The sequence below is a fragment of the Fukomys damarensis genome, unplaced genomic scaffold (genome assembly GCF_012274545.1).
Source record: "Fukomys damarensis isolate Sample0158 unplaced genomic scaffold, DMR_v1.0_HiC HiC_scaffold_17, whole genome shotgun sequence".
Classification (NCBI taxonomy): Eukaryota; Metazoa; Chordata; class Mammalia; order Rodentia; family Bathyergidae; genus Fukomys; species Fukomys damarensis.
The window spans coordinates 20127465-20145275 of record NW_022900929.1 but is presented as its reverse complement, the minus strand read 5'-3'; positions in this window follow the sequence as shown (position 1 = coordinate 20145275).

Sequence of the window (17811 nt, the reverse complement as noted above, 5' to 3'; positions counted from 1 at the left end):
TAATAGCTAAATCTTGGAAACAACCTATTTGCCCATCCGTTGGAAACTGGATAAAGAAGTTGTGGTTTTTCTATAAAATGGAATATTACTCAGCCATAAAGAGCGAGAGAATAGATTCATTCATAGGAAAATGGATACATATTGAAGATATACTCCTAAGTGAAATAAATAAGTCCCACATGTGTAAATACCAAATAATTTCCCTGGTGTGAATATTCTGCAACAATGCATAAGATTCTAATAAGATTACTGACATTTAGAAATGGGAGGAAAGGAGCTAAAGGTGTAGGGAAGGTGTGATACGTAGGGGAAGAACAAAAAGGGAAAAGGGAGGGCAGAGGTATGAGTTGACATTCTTAATGAAGCCTCATCTCTTCCCCTCCAGGAAGCCCAAGGCTGGCACTGCTGTGAGAGGCTGGAAGATGACAAAGGTCCTCCATGCTCACTACCTGCCAAGTAATGGGGAAGAGAAAATGCAAACTCCACTGAACGCAGGCAGTGGAGCTTTACCTGGTAAGCTGGGCTCATTTACAGAACTGAGAGCTCATTAGCTATAACAAAATACTACAGACTCAACAGTTGAAGCAACAGAAAATTATTTTGTCCCACTTCTGGAGACCAGAAGTCCAAGGTCCAGGTGCTGGCAGAGTTGGTGTCTGGTGAGGGCCCTTCCCTGGGCATGTACATGGTGACCCCAGGCTGTATCCTCAAGAGCCTTTCCTTGGGGTGTCCAGGAGGGATGAAACACACAGCAAGAGCTCTCAGGTATCTCTTCTCATATGAATGTGAATACTGGTAGAGCAGAGACCTATCCTATGACATCCTTGGAGGCTCCCTCTCTAAAACAGTAGACCTCCCTTATCTGTAGTTTTGGTTTCCATGATTTTAGTTACCTATGTTCAACCATACTCTGAAAACACTACAGGGAAAATTCCAGGAATCCACAAGCCATAAGATTTAAATTGCACAATGTTCTGAATGCTGTGTTAAACTGGCACTTGGTGCAGCCCTACCAGGAAAGTGAATCAGTCCTTAGTCCATCACACTCATTCTGTAAATGCCACTTGCCTGTTGTTACTGACTTACGAGTTAGCTGTCTTGGTGTTGCATTGCTGTGATTAGGATTCCTTAGGCAGTGGCCTAATGCTAGGTTACAACTCACACCTCTTTCACGCCGCATAGACTCTGTGCCATCTGAGACCCTCACAAGAAGGATGAGTATAGTACAATGTGGGAGACAGAGAGAAACCCCAGTGGCATAATGTTTATTACAGAATACCACTGTAGTTGTTCTATTTTATTACTAGTTATTGTTCCTAACCTTACCATGCTTAATGTGTGAATTAAATGTCATCATTGCTATGCATCTATAGGAAAAAGCATAAGTTATAGATGACTCAGTAATATCCAGTTTCAGGCATCCCATTAAGATCCTTTGGACCAATCTTCAGCAAAAAAAGTATGATGATTATATAGCCACACTAGGGGTTAGAGCACCAGGAAGTCAGTTTTGGGGACACAGAAACATTCTATCTACAATAGCCTCATTCATTCCAAGAAATTAAGAAACCATTCATTGCCTCTCTCATAAAAGATGCCAAGGACCATAAAAGTGTCCACCAGGTGACGTAGATAAGGTGTTCATGCTTGGCCATGAAGAGAAAAAGGTTTATCCCCTAGTTAGGAGCACATTTAGTTATTAACACTGTACCTGTCGCAGAGTAGATTATTGAATGTGTGGCATTCAGCTCATAAAATTGCTCAGACCCTCGAGGTTCAAGTGTAACAGTGCCTGAGGTAAGACACATGCAGCAGTATGACTCTTAGAGCTTGCAGAGTCTGGAGATTCAATTCTCCAGTGTTTTGAATTACATTCCCCTTAAAGTTTCACACAGTGAGGAGATCCTCTATCCCCACCTGCAGTCTGGCAGTGAAAAAAAGGGGCTGATCTTTTTCTTCCTGATGTAGTTGGGGCATACAAGTCAGTGTTGTTGTCTCTAGTGTGTGTTGATTTCTTAATTGCCTGAGCAATTGAGAAAATGAGTCCTCTGTCATTAATTGGCCGCATCAAATAAAATGTGGAATACACAAAATAGTCTTTCCTAGGATCAAAACCCGAACTTCCTGCAAACTGCTCCCACTGACCCCTTGCAAGTTGTTAAAGGCTAATGAAAGATGGAGGGGGTGGGAGGCTGTGAGCAGGTTTAGAATTATCCGGAAGGGTTCTGCAGTGGGAAGCAGCAGTGGGGTTTTGTGGGAACTTGATATTGAATTACTCTTCCATCATTTAGTATTTTCATTAACCTGGTCAAGGAATTAAATTTCTAGGAGACTCATTTTGCAAAAGCTAATATTGCCTTCCCCACCAGGCTGTGCTAAGGATCAAATCAGATCATTTTTCTCCAGTACCTAGCATCATGCCTGGAACTTAATAAACCACGTATAAATATTAGTTCTATCTGAATATGCAATAGCACAAATCATTTGCTGTGCTTTTCAGAAGGTAGCCATCAGGAGATACAAATTGGGATGCTGAGAGGGCAATTTGCCCATTAGCAGATCTGTTGGAACAATGGTCCCCAAATGTGCTATTTTTAAATAAATCAATAAGTTTCAGTCTATTGTAAATGAAATGACTAGATATAGGATCATTATTGTGATTTTACAGACACACAGAAACCACTCTAGATCTTATCCAGGGGGATTTAAAGCAGGGAATTAGGTGCTCATAAAACTTTAGGCAACACTGGCAATCCAAACATCAGAGGAAATCATCACTAATCTCAGGAAATCAGACAGTCGGTGACTCAGAAGAGAGGGCTTGGAAAGCATCACAGAACACCACACAGCCCTTTGCTGAAACCCAGACACCCATCTGCCTACACCTAAGGACTGTAATTGCTCCTCTTTTCTCTCACTTTGCTGATCAGATGCAAATTCCTGGTGTATGTAGACTCTAAATGCATTGGTCAGCTATTTTTAATTTGACTAAAATACCCAAGAAAATCAACGAGAAGAAAAAGGTTGTGTGGGCTCATGGTTTCCAGGATTTCAATCCATGGTTGGGTGACTCCAAAGCCAAAGCATCATGGTGGAAGGACCACGTGGTGGAAAACTGCTCAGCTCATCGCATCGAGGAAGCAGGGTTAGGGACACAGAGAGGAAGGTGTCCACCTCCCAGAGTACTGAGACTGGCTCGGGGGATCTCTTACAAGGACAAAAGCACTCAGACATAGAGTTAATCATCCTTATCAACAGATTTTGTATCTGCAAAAGTCTGCATCCTCACGAACATTTACCTGTAATTCCAAAAACAATATTGGAGGTGCTTTCTTGGATATATATGAAGAATGGTGAGTGATTTGAGCCACCTCTAACTTTGGAGGTGATGATGACTCATACATTTCTAGCCAAGGTCCAGCAAGGGAATTCTCTGGCTTGGTTTTTCAGCTCTCTTACCGCAAACAGGTGTCCTTTTCAAGGTCTGATTCATGCTACCTGTTTTGTACTTCTGTGCTTTCTGCTGGTGATTTCCTTTACTTAGAAGGACCCCTCTGTGCAGTGCTACAGGACCATCAAGTGTCCCTAAAAACAAGAAGGCTGCAATGTGTCTTGTGGGGGAAATGTGCATTAGGTGAACTTCATTCAAGCATGGATTGTGGTATTGTTGTTTGTGAGTTCAACATTAATGAGTCAACAATATATCTGGCATAAGGCATTTTTGAACAGAAATACACATAAAACAAGATCATGCATTAATCAGTTGATGGGAAGAGGCTCACAGAAACCTAACCTTGCACTTCTCTTAGGATTAATGAATGGCTCAATATTCCTGTGACTGTGTATCACATAAGTACAATGAGTAACAAGAATGGATTATAGTATTCAATTTGATATGAATCATTTCTAAACTTGCAAGTTTGTGGTTCTCTCCCCTGGGTTGGGAAGATGAAATGCTCACCCTTAGATATCTTAGGATCTGTTTGTAAGGATCTCTGCCTAAGATCTGCATACTCATGAGTATGCTAAGAAGCCCAGTGTTTCTGCAAGCATTATACCATTGACATAAAATAATCACTCTGCTTCAAAGGAAAATTTTAAAAATAGCTTACTTTGAGCCAAATATAAGTGACCATTGCACAAGAACATGGATTCAAGTTACTGTGAAAGAACTTACATAAACTTTTATAACCAGACAACAAAGGAAGGTAATAAATCAACACATTTCTGGGGGCACCTGGTACTGCAAAGCAGGGAAATGTTTCCTAAGGTGTCGAGTATTACATCTTCTTAGCTCTTAGGTCTAGCAGAGGTTAAAGGTCTGTTAAACTTGACAATGCATTCTGAGAGATTTACCCAATAGTCACAAGAACGTTAGGTCAGATAAAGAAAATAACAGAAGTAAAAAGCTTAGTGGGGCATAGTGAAACATGTCTGTAAGCCTAGCTAGTTGGGAGGCTGTGGCAGGAGGATGGCAGGCTCAAGGCCAGCCTTTGCAAATTAGCAGGACTCTGTCTCTAAATAAATAAATAAAATAAATACAAACAAAAGAAAGGCTGTGGCTGTAGCCCAGTGGAAGAAAGCTTGCCTGGTATGCACAAGAACCTGAGTGCAGTCTGTAGAACTAAAAATAAAAGTAAATGACCCACCCCAGCACAGCGTGCTACTACAACTATAATTGTAGTCTCAACTACTTGGGAGGCTGATGTGAGAGGAGCTCTTGAGTGCACAAGTTCAAGACCAATCTTGGCAACATAATGAATTCTCTATCTCAAAAGCTTTTTTTAAAAAAAGTGAATGGCTATATTTTAAAGGGACAAAAATAGCCCAAGATAATTTTGGCTCTCAACCTTAAACATTCTCCCCATATCAGGATGTTCTTCTTGGCCAGTCTGGAGATTATTTAATATCATTGCCACTTCTTCAAAAAAACTTTATCTTCAAAACATCATAGAGAATGTTTTGCTGCTACAGAAGCTAGCTTTGAAATGACTCAAGAATTTCCAAATCCATTGTGGTTTCTCCAAGTCTGTGACTCTCTCATAGATTCATTTTTTTCCCTATTCTTGACAACTTACAAGATTAAGCAACCTCTGTCCTAAACCTCCAATGTTCTTCAAATTTTCAAAGGAGGAAGATAAAAGAAGTCATGTTGCCACCTTGGAGAAGGGAGTTATCAGAGTTAACCCACCATCCTGAGGCAGTAAGTCTGCTCTCACTTTACATATTAAATACCCAAAGCCCCCCAAGGTGAGGAGCTTTGCTTGAGGCCACTACAGGGTCAAAGATCTGCCTATCCCTAACTTCAAGGTCTTTCCTTTGTGCTTAGGTGCCTTTTAAAGATATTATCCAACTGCTTTTAAAATAAAGAAGTTAAGCTCGTTGATCTTTGTGGTTTCTTCTAAATCTGAAATTCTATGACTTTGTGTTTCTGATATTCACTGAGGCTTTAAACCATTACACCAGGGCCATGGCGATGGTCTCATAAAACTATTGGGAAGCTATAGAAAGAGCTGGAGTGATGAGGGACGATATAAAAAAAGAAAACATTCTCACTCCAGAAACACTGATGTCATAGAGAGGTAAATACATCAACAATAGGCATCAAATCCTCTATGCCTTGTTATAGTTTAGGGAGGGAACAACTCCCAGAGGCCTCGTGAGCTCATAGGTGGAGCTTTTGGAAAGTGATTGGATTGGGAGGACACACACCTGACGTGCTGTTAGGAGATGGGGCCTGGCTAGAAGTGAGTCATTGGAGGTGGGACTGCTAAGGGTGTACAGTACTTGTGTTTCCTTCTCTGGCTCCTCCCTTCTCCCTCTACTTCCTGGGCCACCATGTTGTGAGCAACTTTCTTTTGCCAGACCCTTCCACCATGTTCTTCCTGCCTTGGAGCCAGCCAATTATGGGCTAACTCTTCTAAAAACTGTGAGCCGAAATAAACCTTTCCTCCTTTAACTTGTAGGTGACAGGTATTTTGTCCCAGGATGAGAAACTGACTAAGACATGCTTCTAACCAAATGCTTCCCCTCCAGGAGGCTAGTCTTGCTTTGATTTCTCATCTTGCCAGTTGAAAGTGAATCTATACTTTGAATCACAGCAGCATTAACTACCAGTATCATAATATTATCATAATATTACTTTCAGTGTACTACTGACATTTATTTATTGCTTATTACCATCCTTATAATTTACATAGAGGTACATTAATCTTCACAAGAGCCCAATATAGCCTAAGTTGGTGGCACATGCCTGTAGTCACAGCACTCTGGGAGGCTGAGGCAGGAGAATCACAAGTTCAACCCTAGCCTGGGCAACTTGGCAATGTAGCAAGACCCTTTCTAAAACAACAGCAACAACAACAAAAATGAAATGAAATAAAGCTGTATGTAGTGTAGTGTGAAGACTTTGGCTTCAACCTTTCATACTGAAAAAAAAAAAAAAAAGAGCCCTGAATGTTCTTACAGCTTCATTCATGCATGTGGGTGTTTGCTTCCCTCACCAGCTCCAGCCTCTTGTCAGCCTTCCAAATGAGGACACCTCTCTCCTTCCACAGCTACTGGCTTCCCCCTGGTTTTTGCAACCCAGCAGCTCCTGGTCTTTGCCTTGATTCTCTACTACTTTTTCATTTTTATAATTTATTTTGAATATGTCTATTGAAGTATAATTGGCATAATATGCTGCCAGTGTTTAAAGCGCACAATTTCACAAATTTTGGCATATGAATATACCTGTGAGACTATCACCATGACAAAGATAATAAGCATATCCATCACCTACAAAAACGTGTGTGTGAGTGTGTGTGTGTGTGTGTGTGTTCTCTATTCACACACCCTACCCCATTATTTTTCTCTCTGTTGCTGGGTAAAAGAACTACTTAGCATTTTCTAGAAATTTTTATAAATGGAATTTTATACACTCTTCACTCTTTCCTATCTGGCTTTTGTTTTCACTCAATAGAGCAATTTTGAGATTCATTCTTATTGTCATGTTTATTAGTAATTAATTCCTTTTAGTAGTGATTTCTGAAGAGCAGAAGACTATAATTTTGGTGAAGATCAATTTAACTCATTCTTTTATAGGTAGTGCTTTTGGTATCATCGCTAATGATTCTTTTGACAAATCGTCTTCATAATGAATTTCTTCTATGTTTTCTTTTCAGTTTGACATTCAGTTGTATGATCCACTTCAAAAAACTTTTTCTGTATGGTATGAAGTATAGATAGAAGTGTGTGTGTGTGTGTGTGTGTGGTACTCCAGTATCATTTTTGAAATGACTAATTTCTCTACTTATTCGCTTTACCTCGTGTTTAAGACCAGGTTTCCATATATGTGTGGGTCTCTCCTAGAGCTTCCTATTTTGTCCCACTGTTACACTGTGTTCCACCATGTTTACCCATTTCAACATCAATTCCACACTGTCTTGATTACTATGGCTTTAAAAGAAGTCTTAATATTATAAAATGTTAGCAATCCGGCTTTTTTTTCTTTTTCAAAGTTATGTGGCTATTCTAAGTGCTTTGTATTTTCAAATGGATTTCAGAACCAGTTTGTCAGTTTTCACAGAAAAAGCTCACAGAGTTTCAAGTAATGTTGCATTGAATGTGTACATCAATTTTGGGAAAAGTGGCATCCGAATTATGTGCTATCTTCTGACCCATGAACACAGTATATTCAGTTATTTGTCCTCTCCAACTCATCCAAGTAACGTTTTTAATTTTTCATATGGAGAGCTTTCTTTTATCATATTTCCTCTAAGTATTTCATATTGTTGATGCTTAGTAAAAGATTTTTAAGAATTTAATTTCAGGTTTCCATTATTCACTTATAGTATATAAAATTAGGACAGATTTTTGTGAATTGGTCTGGTATCCTGCAACCAGGCTAAACTCACTTATTAATTCTGATGGGCTTTTGGATATTTCATCCTATTTTCTACGTAATAAGTCATGTCATCTATACTAAAGATAATTTTACTTAATTCTTTTCAATCTGGGTATCTCCTCTACTCTTTTCTTTTCTTTCCTTTTCTTTTCGATTATATCATATTGCACAGCTGGAAACTCTGGAGAAAGCTGATATCTGCTTGTTCCTCATGTTAGGGGGGAAAGTCAGACTTTCACCATTAAGAATTTTGTCAAGATGGTCTTATCAGGCCGGGGAAGTGTCCTTCTATTTCTACCTTACTGAGACTTTTTAAATCTGCAACAGATGCTGGATTTGTTGAACTTTATCAAATTCTTCTTCTGCATTCATTGAGAATTTAATGTGTTTTCATTTTCATTTTGTTAATAGCGTGGATCATATTGATCGATTCTCTATGTTAAAATCCCTCAGACTCATTTTTATGCTACAAAGATGTCATTATTTCTGTTCCTCTACTTCCTGTGGAAAGAGTTAGGAAGTGAACCAGAGCAAGCATGAGTGGGAAGATGAAACTTAAACTTGAAAAGTGAAAAGCAAGCATCATTAGGAGATTAGCCCCTGGATCCTGTTGGCACCAAGTTAATGCACAGAAGCAGATGAAGGGAGCTCGACTGGAGGGTAGGGTGGATGTTGAGGACAGCTACATGGCTGTTGAAGGTATAAGGGATGCTCTTGGGGCTCTGGGTACCTTGGTGGGGCTGCTGCCCATATTTCATTTACATATCTATAGAGGAAAATAATATAGCTAAATTATGAGAGCTTCTCCACTCTTACTAAGTTTCTACTGACTCTTCTGATCATGACATTCACCTTCTCTTCCTAATACCAAATTCAGATGATCACTTTAAATATCGTGTTATTATCCACTCTATTCGCTCCACTTGGCTGCCCACTGCCTCTAAAATAAATTATCAGTTTAACGGGTTGTACAAAACCCTTCATATTCTCTTTTCAACCTATCCACACAACTTCTTCCATTGCTTCCTCCCCCAAAAAATAATTCCCAATTCAGCAAAAACACACTTCTAATAGTTAGAAAACACCCACCTCCTTCCTGTTATGGTTTAGATCTAGAATGCCCTCCAAAAGGCTCACATGTTCAGAGGTGGGACTGCTGGAAAGTGAATAGGCCATGGAGGTGCTATAGTCATCACTGTTAAGTTCAGAGTTGTGTGTGCTGTTGGAGGCTGTAAGAAGAGGCAGGTCACTGAGAGGGGGTGACATGGAAAGCTGTTATTTTTATCTCCCCTCCTCCCTTTCTCTCTGTGTCCTGGCTGCAATGAGGTGAGCAGCTTTTCTCTGCCCAGACCCTTCAATCATGTTATTTCTGCCTCAGAGCCAGACAGCCATGGACTGAAAACATGAGCCAAAATAAACTTCTCCTCCTTTAATTGTGCGTGTCAGATATAGTGTCCCGGCAACAAGAAAATGACTGACATGCCTCAAACTTTAACACTTTTTATGCAATATCTTGGTCCATCTCTGGCTCTCTCTGTTTCCCTTCAACCCAAACTCTTAACTCCTTTGGTCATCAGCCAGAGTCCCGGAATGCCTGTTTCATGGCCAAGCCAGAGCCTCAGCAGAAGGGCTGGGAACCCTGAAGTGCTGAGATCAGTGGTGATCTCCATCTGTCTCCATTAGCATCTCAGGCAGCATCTGGGAGATGGGCATCCCAAGCTTCCTGGACCAGCCCTACATAGCATCGCATCCCTCAGACTCATGCTGGAAAGATATGGGTCCATCTTAGAACCTAGAGTAGTAACCATTCCAAGGATGCAAGACTGGAAAATGGATTTTAGTGCCTTTAGCCAGACCTTACAGCCTTAGGAATTCTCCCAGGAACTTTCTTCTGGGAACTCTGAGGCCATATTTTAGCCTTCATTGTGCAGCGTGAAGGCCAACTCTTACTAAATATTTGCTGTGCATTGGGAATAGGCACATCTCTCTGCCAGAAAAGGCCTACTTAACTTTCAACCTGTAACATTTAAATCCTTAAGTGTGTTCGTGTTGTTGTAAAGCAATTCTGGAGCTCCACCTCTAACTGGAAGGATGGAATTGCAAGTTGATGTAAAGGTACTTGGCAGTCATTTTAAGAGGCTGAGTTTAAAAATCTATCTCCAACCATTTGAATTCGTGTAATCCCGTTTGGCCCAATTTCAACAAATTCTGTGAATGTATATGTGTCTAGATCATAGTCTACACAGCTTACTTAAGTGATCAAAAGAACCAGATGTTTGCAATAGCATTAAGCATGGAATTGTCTATAAACAGGGGTGACTTCTACTTCTAACATCTAATGCTCTTGGTATCTACATTTCATGCACCAGCTCTCTCTGATTTCATAAATTAATTTATCTTAGAAATAATTGCAATCATCTTGCCCACAGCTGACTGGTGCAACTTAAAAATTTTGTGAATAATTGAGATTAAGCTTGGTGCCAAGCACTGTGTTATGTCCTTTGATGCAGAAATAGTGTTGCTGTTTCATTTTCTAGTAGAAGACAGAGAAACTGTCTAGTTTTTCTGAGGATGACATTGATATATATCAATGTATCTGTACATGGGCACTCAGAAAAGGAATATGTAAAGCGCTCTGAAGGACTAGAACAACAAGCTAGGGAAAGCATAGATCAGGGGATTCTAAAAATCTTGGGTAGAAAAGTAGCAGTGAACTTGTCCTAGAGGGCATGGCTTCCCTGAGGATGGAACAGCTAAGCTGAGATCAGACAAACTGGGATTTTTCAAAAGGGAAGCTGGTAGGGGAGGGAGTGGTGTTGAAGAGAATTTCAGGCAAAGAGAAAAGCAAATGCCAAGGTTCTGAGGGCCGAGGACATGACACATTTGAAGGACTAAGAGAAGACCCATGTGGCTGCCCTAAAGAGGAGGTTGGGTTGATAAGCATAAGAGATAGGTATCACCCAGACTTGACTTTAAAGGATGTGGAGACTGCATTGAAAAGTTTGCTATTGTTTCTGTAGTTGATAGAAACAGTGAAAACTTTCAAGAGGGGGCTCAGCATCATCTATTTTGTGCTTTTAAAAACTGGCTCTTTCAGAAGCATGGAGAATAGGTGGTGAGAGCCGGAAGTGATACTCACAGATCAGGGAAGAAGCTGCTGCAATTGAGAGGTGGTTGTGGCCTGGATTCAGACAAAGGCAGGAGAGATGAACACATGTGGTCATCTTCCAAATACATTATGAAACAGGTAAGTAGGAGGACACAGGTGGAAAATAAGTGGAAATAATGAAGGAAAATGGACATCAAAAAAGGTAAAATAAAGTAGTCCTCAGATTCAGTTCTCAGAACTAATGGAAGAGAGGATTCAAGGTGTAAGAGAAATGGGTAGATATTAACATGTCAGGTGATCATCATCTCCTTGTGGCCCATTCTCTCACTTACCTGCTACGTTGCAGACTGGTAGACAAAGAACTTTGTGTGGGGATAGCAGGAGGGAAGAACCAACAAAAGAGATACCACAGACAAGGAGAAGACCTGGTTGCAGGATGTCCACCAATATTCCTCCTGTGTGGTGCTGTTTTGTTACAAATCATTTCATCATGGAGAAAGATACCCTGGCCGGTATAAGCAAATCTCCACTATAAACAAAGCAGGGAAAAGAACAGAGGCACAGAAGAGCCAGGTGGCCCCGTAAAAACCCCTTTTCCATCCCATGTTCAATTGCTTCAATTTATAGAATTAAATTGACTCTAGAAATCATCATCATCACCACCACCATCATCACCACTATTGTATCATTTTGAATGAGTCAAGTCAAAAATACCAGTCACAACTCTATCCTTTCAAAGTCAACAAAAACACATAGGATGGTTTCTTCAGCGATTACACACATCGGACACCCTGTTCATCCTTCCCAAGGACAGGATAAGTAATCGTGTTTTTCAGAGAAGAGTCCTAAGACTCAGGAGGGTTATGTCATCTGCCTCAAAGGCAAATAAGTTGGTGTAGCCAACATTTACACCTACGTCTCCTAAACCAAGCGAGTCTAGCAGTTGATTCTTTCCTAGACCTGAGAATCCCGACCTGTGAGGGCAGCATCCTGGGTGAGGTGCATCATGAGTCAAGGGCAGGGCTGCCCTCATGCGGCCTGGTGTCTATGGCCCTTGGCATTCACACTCTTGCATAGCCAGGAAGAAGTGTCTGGAGAGCATCCTTTCTCCTTTTAAATAAATGGAAATGAAAGCCCTCCTCCCCTTCTGCTCCCCACACTCACACACATGCTGGGAGGAAGATGCAGACATTTTTCTCACTGTGTGGTACTTGGAAAGAGGTTCTCACAAGTGTTAATATATTCCATCCAACAGCACTCTAATGAGCCCAGTAGGGGAGAGTGTGTGCTAGTCTGTCTCGGCTCAGCACTTCCCCTCAAGGGGCCATCCGATACCTCAGCCTTTCAGAAGTCCCTGAGATCTCAGATGTGTCCAGCCTGCTTCTTGGAGCTGAATTTCTGGGCCGAAACACCTATTTGTCCATGCAGATTAAAGAGGCAAGGCACTGTGAGTATTTCTAGATTTTTCTGGCAGAACTGAACAGCTATCTGCAACATTTGCTCTAGTCAGTGGCTCCTCTAAAGGTAACACTCAGATCTTTGTTCCTTGCACACATGGCCCCGGCCTGATGGAGCCTGGGCATGGTGTAGGCTCCTCAGGTGCTGTGCCTGTGGGACTTCAGAATCTACCTCTCCTTCCCCAGCTCGCCCTGTCTCCCCTGAGGGCCTGCCCTGCTTTGCAGACTTCAGCCACTCAGGGAATAGGTGGAAAACTGGGAGAAGCCAGAGTGTTGCTTCCTGTCTATTCCACCCCCAGCAGCATCTCCATCAGCAAACTCAACATTTCCTTCAAGGCCCCACTGCCGGGACCAAAGTAGTCATGACTGTAACTTCCCTGAGCTCCTCTAGCTTCAAGGTAGCCATGAACCCTTGCCATCACTAATTACCCATTTGGATTTCTGATCTCCCTTTTCCCGTGTCATCAATACCTTGTCATTAAAGCCCTCTGTCATTAATACCTAAGGAAGCTTCTATCTTGCTGGTGAGACCCTGAGTGACGTAGTCACCACTAGCAAAAGAATCACTATCATTCACTCAGCCCAGAGCTAGACAGTTCCTGTGTTTTATTGTTTAATAATTAACAAAATTGTCCTTACTCTGCTTACAGTGTGAATGAGGTGCCTGAGTTTGCAAAGTGGTAAAGATGGCAACTATAAAACCAGCCAGAAAATATGAGGTCCACTCTCTAGCATTGTCTTATACTATTTTATATTTTGTTAACAGCGCTAAACTTATTTGCCACTCCATCTGACGTCAAAATTTTAGCCAAGGGGGAATACATTTTATTTCTCCTCTCCTCCTCTCCCCTCCTTTTGTCTTTCCTGGAACATGTACCTGTGCCTGCTGCTCTCCTGTGCATGGAGTAAAAGAGCGCAGGCCTCTGCCCTCAGGTGGACCCCATTCCCACAGAGAGGCCAGAAGAGGAGAGACACTGCCATGCAGTGAGGAGTTCTGGGAGCCAGAGCCACACTGGGGATGTGAGTGAGGCTGTGCCTGGGATGCAAGGGCTGCGGGGCTTCCAGAGGGGGCACCGTGGAAGGTCAGACTTGCCTCTCTCTCATGAATGTTCACAGCTGAGAATGAGACTTCTCTTTGTGGATATTTTCTGATGACAAGAGATGAAATGTGAAATAAAATTACTTAGGTTTATGTCTATGTCTTTTTGCAATCAATCTTGAGCCATGCCATTTCTTCATCTAACTGCTGGTTCTAAGATGTGTTACACATATATGTGTAGAGAGTATGTAAATATATAATCTATAGAGAGAAAGAATCCCTTGAGAATACTCAGCAATGAGACAAAATGTTAATCTTATAAATAGGCAGTAAGACTCTGTGAGATTTGACTAATATCCTAAAGTAGGATGCCTTGTGTGTGCTTACGCTCTTTTTTAAGCTATATTTCTTTAGCAGAGGCCTAGGGGAACAGACACCAGGAGTTGATTTTAAAGTCAAGGTTATACAAGATAGTAAGGACCTAGAGATATTTTTTACATGGATTTCCAATCCCAAAGCTTTTCAGCTGGGGCCATGAGGTCAGTACCAGGCTTCCAGGGACATGGTTATTTGTTTGTTTGCTTGTTTGTTTTCTTGATAAAACTAGAAATTGCCTTTTTTCATATTTCCTGAGCTAGCTAAAGTAGTTCAAGTCACCAGTGAGATCTTATTTGCCCATCACGCCCCAGTTTGCCAACTGTGAAAATGTGAAAAGCAGATCAAAGTCAGCTCTGTCTGCTGGACAGAAGTGTAAAGAACTGAGATCAGTTTTCTTGCCAACTGAATGAAAAAATGGTCAGAACTCACGTGTTCCAGTGTTTTAAAAAACCTGTCCCAGACTATAAAGCATCAGCTCACTCCTTACTTGTGTCCTGTTCTTGTCTTCCTAAGTTAAAAGTGTGCCTGCTTGGCCAGCCCAGAGGCAGCGAGTCTGGTGTGGACTCACCGGACACAGTCTGTGAGCAAGTCCGGGCGAAATCCACTCCCTGCTCCCCCCAGATATTCACCCAGGGATTTTTCAGGGCCAATTACTGCAGCTCCCTGAGCTCACTCTAGCTTTAATCTTTCCCTTCCAAGCCATTTTCCACACTGATTTAGCATAGTAATTCTTTAAAAACAACCCTGACCTTGAACACTGTATTTGTTCACCTTTGTCTGCGATAACACATCAAAGCTTCAGCATAATATATAGGATCGTTCTAAATTTTTCAGCAATCCACCTTTCTAGTCTTATCTTCTCTTCCCTTCCCTCCACTCCTACATTCTTTGCTGTCATTAAAAGCACTTGTCCTCTGTTTACTCCTGTTTCCACATTTCTAGTTCTTTTGTTTTGCGTGCTTTTGCTCTTCTTTGTCTACAGTGTGTGTTGTACACTCAGAGCCAGGCTTGGGTGCACAATAGTGAGGTGTCTACAACACAAAATAGAAGCAGGAGCTCACTCTCGGGGAGCTATACTGCCTGAGAATAAGCAACCCTTTAAGAGTGCCGTGCAGGGCCTTAAGTGGCCCAACAGAGTTTCAAGGCAGAGATAACCATGCCCACTTTTCTAGACTGCTGAGCTATGAAAAGCACTTTCCTATCACATTCTGTATACAACTCTGTTTCAACATCTATTCACTTCAGCCCATCAGACATTTACTGAGAATTCACTGTGTTAAACGAATAAACAAATGTCACTATAAATGTTTTGGTTTTGTTTAGTCTCCCAAGACAGTTTCTTATCTTGAGTGCAGAAAGAAGAAGCAATGTATCCCACCTCCATTTATTGATCAGCTGACATATTTGTTCTCTGTTTCTCTGTAACAATAAACAGTTGTAGAGACCATTGAAGTTTATCCATTTCACAAAAATCTGAGATTGACAGATTATAAAACAGAGACAAGCCTACACTGCATGCCTTACAAATACACTCATTCATCACGAAGAATAAGAGATAGAATATCAATTATTTGGGAGATGATATTTGAAGATTATGAGCTAATCTTTTGGCTACACAAATTATGAATCTGTAAAATTCCTCAAAGACATCAATGACAAGCTGATAAGGATCTAATTGCAATCAGTCCTGCTTTAGTTTCTCTATACATAAATCCTTGTTCCCATGATGTGAAAGGGGGCAAAGTATTCCCATAACTTAGAGCCACAGTGATTGGCACTAGTCCGGGAGAAAAGGTAAAGCATCCTGCTCAGGAGAGCAGAAGGGAGGGAGTTCCAGGGCCTCTGAACTTGTCCTGTGGAAACTTGGGCTAACAGAGTCTTCATGAACAATATCTGTCAACATCTCAATATCAGTCAAAGGGTTGACACCAGTTTTCTTTTTCATTTCTGGCTCGTGAGTTTGCCAGGATTTATCATGAGTGGGGAAAACAAGTTAAAAATTAGAAACTTGCTCAATGGACGCAAACATTACGATCAATACTGATTATTTGAAATCTGATCTGTTTACTACATGTGCCCGTCATGTCTTTTTCGGCTGTAAATGACAGAAAGAAATAGAGGGTGACACACAGATTTTTGGTTTTTACTTGAATAACTGAAAAGATAAAGTTTTTGTGGCTTCAGGCATGCCTACAAAATAGCTAAGATGATAACAGAAACTTATTTATATCTTTAAAGTCTGCCTTATTCTTCATCAGCAAACAAGCAAAGAAGGCCAACAGGAGATCTAAGTTTACATTTTATCAGCTGAGAAATATATGAGAAAGGGGTCACTTTTCTCCAATATATCAGCAGAAGCTTTGGCTATAAATCACATTTGTATATTTTAGGCCATAAGTCTGTTTATAAAGCAGTCAGTACAGATAGTGACTCTGCTACAGATACTCATATCTGAGTTTCAGACCCAGTTTGAGAGCAGGAGTGACATTAGGCCCACCAATATATTATGTGCCTTAAGAATGGAGAAAAATAGTGGGTGTTTTCTGATGACAAAAACATTTATAATCCCATCGGACCAGTTACCCTATTCATTCTGTCATTCATGCTTTTATTATATCCAATCGGACATCTTTTGCTGTTTAATCAAAGGGAGTTGTGTTTCTTACATTGAATATACTGTATTGCTAATATTTGTTTGTACCATTAGGCCCACCATTTTGTTATTTGTTTTGTATCTGTTTCATCTGTTTTCTGTTTCTCTGTCCTTGCTTTCCTGATGTCTTTTGAACTGATAAAATCTTTTAGTATTCTGTCTTGCTCCAGTCAAAAGATTGTCAGGAGATATTTTTCCATATTAGCTTCATAATGGTTGCTCTGGTGATTATAATATGCATTACCATGATCTGCTTGGATTTAATACTATGGCTGGATATGAAATGTAACAATTCTGCAATGGTATAGTGTAACTCCATTTACTTGCCCCTCATATTTGTATCATTGCTATTTCATATTTTAAATCTATATTCTTTATAAAGTCACAAAGCAGTGTTGACTTTCTTGCACCAAAGGGTTATGTGCCTTTAAGGAATTTACAAAGGATGATTGACTTCTCCGAGCCTAGCTAGTTGGTTCTCTTTATTTACAGTGATGTTCTATGGAGTCACTGAGAACATCGAATTACTGAAGGGAATTAAATTACCGATCCTAAAGGAAATGCAAGCTCAGGTGCCTGATCACAAAATTCTCATCCATTGATCAATATCTAGTCTTGTTCCATGGGTATTTATGTCTACATGCGTTTCTGTTACTATATTGATTCTTTACACTGAAATCGTGGCTGATAATGATAAAAATCAGCAGTTTGCAGCACTTTTGGCACCAGGGACTGGCTTCATGGCAGATAATTTTTCCATAGACTGGGGAGGTAGGGAGGGCAGGATGATTCGAAAGAGAAAAACCCTCAGTCCCTCAAATGCATGCTTTACATTAGCTCCCACGAGAATCTGATGTTGCCATGGATCTTACAGAGGACTCAGCTCAGGCGCTAATGCAAGTGATGGGACTGGCTGTAAGGCAAAGAAACTTCATTTGCTTGCATACCACTTCCCTCCTGTGGTGTGGCCCAGTTCCTAGAGGCTACAGATTCATCCCCTTTTGAGCATTTACAGCAGATGACTCAAGTATTTTGCTGCCATGTGCAGGTCTGCAAATACCCACAAAGGGACTCTAGATATTGAGTTGAGAAGTATAAATTAATTTTTCTGAGTAGATAAATTATCCAGTATGAAATCTGCAAATGGTGAAGATTGGACTGTATTTGCTGTTTTGGATTCTCTTCATTTCTTTTTATATATCTAATTGTCTCTCTGGTTTCACTTCCTTTCAACCTGAGGAAATTTCTTTAGGACTTCTTTAATTCAGATCTGTTAGCAATGAATTCTTT